The 4,987-nt window shown below is 52.8% G+C and overlaps 1 pseudogene; it reads left to right on the plus strand.

Moving 5' to 3' along the window:
* Positions 1–445: 445 nt before the first annotated feature.
* On the plus strand, positions 446–563 carry LOC126452581 (5S ribosomal RNA; annotated as a pseudogene).
* The last annotated feature ends 4,424 nt before the right edge of the window (positions 564–4,987 follow it).

The raw sequence follows: 4,987 nt of genomic DNA on the forward strand, positions 1-4,987 counted from the left end.
CTGTCATATGGGCCACGACCCGAGCGGCAGCGAGCGGCAGTCGGGACAAGTCGGGACGGAAGGGGACAGGTGCGAATGCACTGCACGGATCACGCAAATATGTGGATGCGAAGCGCGCCGCGCGGCGTGTGTCAGGTGAGGAAGCTGCCGGGGGCGCCCTCCAGCAGGACACTGCTACACCCCGCACAGCCCCCCGCCGGATAACGGGAACAAGATGCGTCGCCCGCGAGTGTCGGACGCCGCACGCACCAAGCGAAACGAATGACAGGCGGCGCACCGAGCAGCCGCGTGTCTCGACGCCGGACGCGCACTCCGCGCCGCCTTCGAGGCTCCAGTTGTTGCGGAAGGACGTGCTCTGCGTCAAATGTGTCACCGAAAACCGCGATTGTGTGTGTTGGGAGAAGAGGCAGAGGCGCCTTCTGTCGTGCGGCTACAGTATAAGGGCGCCAACGGCCATACCATGTTGAATACACCGGTTCTCGTCCGATCACCGAAGTTAAGCAACATCGGGCCCGGTTAGTACTTGGATGGGTTACCGCCTGGGAACACCGGGGTCCCTGCCCCGGCCGTCACAGGTAGCGCGGGTGAGAAACGCCAGCAGAGCTCCGACTCGGAGGGCGAAGGTACAATGGAGACCGACGCAGGCCTGACCCCCACCCCCTCGCCCGCCGCGCGGCGGCCGAGAATCGCGGAGGTCGGCGCCCCCGCCCAGCCGACAGCTGCGCCTGCCAACAGCCTTGCCGCCCAGGCCGGGCCCACCGCCGACGCCGCCACGCCGTACAGCGAAATGCGTGAGCTTGCCATCAAAAAGCAAGTCACGAAACTGGCCCGCATTCTGAAGGAATCAGAAGGCGAGCCCAAAGAAAACAACGTGGACGTCCCGGCCGCGGGGAAAGCCAAAAAGCGACGGAGCAAGCGGCGAAGTCGCAGCCGTGAAAAAGACGAAAAGATGGACGTATCGGAAGCGGAGGAGTCAGATACGGCAGCCGCAACCAAAAAGGCTACAACCCCTAAGGCAGAGGACGTAGTCCTGCGGCCGGAACGGCCACAGCACTCCACAGACCCGCCTCCACAAAGCGATTAAATGCAACAGGGCCCGGGCTCAGTATACAGTGTAATTACGTGTAACGTGAACCGAATGACCGTCGCACTAAAATTAGACGCACTAATTGACTTCCTGCAGCACAAAGCCGCAAACGTGGCTATGTTACAGGAGGTAGTCACGACGGCTATAGAACAGGTACCGGGATACGAAGTCATCTGCAACATCGACGTAGAAACTCGCTGCGGAATTGCCACACTAATCAGGCATGGCCTCGAATTCGGCGATGTGAAAATGATGCCCGACGGACGCGGAATAGCGGTGTAGGTGGTAGACACTGATTTTGTAAACATTTACGCACCGTCGGGAACGGAAAACAAGCGTGCCAGGAGCAAATTTTACAACGAGGACATCTGCGAGCTACTAGTTCACAGCAACAACGTCGTGCTGGCAGGTGACTTCAACTGCGTAATTTCACCCGAAGACCAGATCCCGGTACCCAACTTGTGCGCCGAACTGCAGGATTTAGATAGGCGTCTAAAATTAGCAGACACCTGGCGTCTACTACACCAAAACCACACAGTGTTCACGTACCTGTATAACCGCGGCATAAGCAGAATCGATAGAGTGTACGTAAACAGAGAGATGGCCACCTCTGTGACACAAGTAGAAGTCTGCCCTGTGATCTTCTCAGATCACTGTGCCTATCAGTGCAAACTCCGTCTACCGAGAAGCAAGCTTCGAACAGGAAGAGGAACGTGGAAGCTAAATACAAGCCACCTCACGGACGGGAAGCTGAAGCAGGAAATTGCCGACACGATCCAGGCATGCAGAGAGCGGCGAGGCGAGTACAATACCACTATTGAGTGGTGGGTAGAACACGCCAAACCGCAAGTAAGACGGGAACCGATCAGGCACAGCGCTGAGAAGGCTTTCTGGAAAAGGAACACGGCAGACTTCTACACTAGATTGCCTACGAGACGCAATGGACGCCCCTGCGGATGACGAACTGTTTCTGCCGCGGATAAGAAGACTGAAGGCACGTATACTGAGCCTGAAAAGAGACAAAATGAGAGGAGTCGTCGCATGTAGCCAGACAAACGGCGAAATCGAAGAAGAACCTGCCACGCTGCACCACCTGCACAGGGAAAGACAGAGGGCTAATAGCAAACAAATAAGGCAACTCGTCGACAAGGACGGGAACAGGTTAACGCCAAAGAAAGACATCTTGAGCCACGTCGAAGACCATTTCAACGACCTGTTCCGAGGAGAAGAAAATGACGACGGAGAAATGGCGAGGATCCTGCAAGAAACCCGTCGGATCCTCACCAACGCAGACCGGGCACTACTGAACGAAAACGTCACAGATGATGTGAAAGCCGCCATCAAAGACAGCAGAAACGGAAGAGCACCAGGCGCAGACGGAATCCCAACAGAATTCTACACTGCGCTCTGGGGCACAGTCGGCGGAATACTCACCGAAATAGTAAATGAAGTTCTGAACGGGACAGAATTGCCTTCAAAATTCCTGCAAGGGACGGTGATTCTGCTCCCCAAAACGAAGGCAGCCAACTAAATAGAAGACTTTCGGCCAATAATCGTTCTAAATTCAGACTACATAATAGCAGCAAAGTGCCTGGCTGCAAACATCAAAGTCGCTCTAAAGAAAGCCATTAGCCCATCGCAAACCTGTCCAATGCTTGGCAGGAACATTTTCGACGCCGTCCGCACATACAGGGACATCATAGCCCACGCAGCAACAACGAGGAGACCCGCAGCCGTAATCTCTGTCGATTTCCACAAGGCTTTCGACAGGATCAGTCACCGGTACCTGCTGAAAACCATCGCACGCCTCGGATTCGGACCAAAATTCAGTAGAACAATCAGGAACGTCATCACAAATGCCACCTCAAAAGTAACAATAAACGGATGGACTTCCAAGTCAATAAGACTGGGAAGATCCGTCAGGCAAGGATGTCCATTATCGATGGATCTTTTCACAACAGCTCTTGATCCCCTACTTCGAAAACTAACAGCTGAAGACGGAGGATACACAATGGGTGCAACAAACATCGCATGTATGGCCTATGCCGACGACATGGGCATCTTCATTCAAAACGAGGACGAACTAGAAATAATCCAGCCTATCATGGATTCCTTTGAAAGAGCTTCAGGTGCCAAAACGAATCCGAGGAAGACAGTGCTACTACCAATAGGCAACGGCAGACTGCGACCAGCGAGACAGTGGTACCTAGTGACAAACAACCATACAGCACTCGAAGTGGAACTACAGCAGTGCCCTCTGAAAATGGCAGCACAAAACTGGCGCAGCGTCTTGAACACGACGAGAGGGCTCGTGAGAACACACGCGAACCGGAGCCTGACGCTGAGCCAAAGAGTCCAGTTGGTAAACGAAACGATCCTGTCGAAAGCGTGGTACATGGCCCAAATACTATCTGCTCCGACAGAAATTGCGCGAGCGATAGGAGGCGCGGTGTACTACCTGCTGTGGAGGCGGGAAATCTTCAAGGTCTCCCAGACGACGTGCTTCCTGTCGAGGGACGAACGCGGACTCGGTCTGACGGACGTAAAGACGAAATGCGCGGCACTGCTTCTACACCGTGCGATGAAAATGGCGAACCAGAACAATAACAGTATAACGTCCAGCCTGATCAACGAATACAAACCTGAATCTGAAGAGGCTCCTGTAGACACTACGCACATACCATTCAAGTTGCGGCACATAAAACAGATGGCAATCGACAAGAGTTACATCACCACGGTCGTTGTCAACCCACAACAAAGAACGGCGAGAAACATCTAAAGCGCTCTGAGGGGGAAGGCAAGAAAGTCCAAAATAGAGACGAGACTTCCAGACCATGACTGGCCACAGGTCTGGAAGAATGTCTCGGAACGGACACTTCCTGAGCACGCCAGGGACACGTGGTACAAAATCATCCACCAAACAGTGCCGACAAACGAAAAACTGGCACGCATAAAAATGCGGGAATCCCCAATCTGCGAGCTCTGCAACCAGACCGACACCATCGAACATCGTTTTGGCTGCAGAGAGAGCGGGGAAATATGGGCGGCAGCGAGAAGAATGATCGCCCACATCAACAGAACCGACGAGAGGGCGATACATGTCTCAGCTGTCACTGTTCCGGACGCGAAGCCTTTCCCCAACGCAAAACGCCTGGCCACAATGTGGATCATCGCCATGACGGCACACGCCATCGTCACCAAACGGCAGACCGACAAGGCGCAGTTCCTCACGGACCTGTGGGAGGAACACAGGAGGGCCAAACAGCGATCCAAGTACCGAGAGACCTTCCAGAACTTCCTGCAGGTCCCGCTGGACGCCGCCTTCCGAGACGCCTTCAACACGACGTGACCGACGCCCTCCCACAACACCCAAACCCCAGTCGCTGAGGACGTCGCCCACCGAACCCTCCAATGACCCGACGGCAAGAGTGGTGCAGTGCGGAAAGCGTTGGCGAAAATGTGCGCAAAGTAAAAATGTGTATGTGTAGCAGTGTCACAGTGAAAGTTACGTGTGCCATTCGTAGTCAAAAGTGTCCGATAGTCAAATACAGCAGGCAAAAGGAAATAATCAGCCATAAATTTAATGTAAAACATGTAAAGAAGTGTTCCAAGAAAACAACAAAATATCAAACAGTGTAAATCATGTCATTAATGTGGCCTCTCACTCAGATTCTCTCTTTCTCTCGCTCTCTCCACTCAAGGTACGTTTTTCCTTTCTCTTATCTTTTTTTTGTGTTTTGATTTCTTGTTTTGTTGTGTTTTATTAATGTGCTGGATGTATGTATGTATATATACATATACAGATATAAGTATATAAATTTCGGCCCATCATGTGCTTAAACGTAGCATCCCTCTTTGCCACTAACAAAATATTAACATTAGACATTCTTTGCACCAAAT

Source organism: Schistocerca serialis, unplaced genomic scaffold (assembly GCF_023864345.2).
Source record: "Schistocerca serialis cubense isolate TAMUIC-IGC-003099 unplaced genomic scaffold, iqSchSeri2.2 HiC_scaffold_900, whole genome shotgun sequence".
Taxonomy (NCBI): Eukaryota; Metazoa; Arthropoda; class Insecta; order Orthoptera; family Acrididae; genus Schistocerca; species Schistocerca serialis.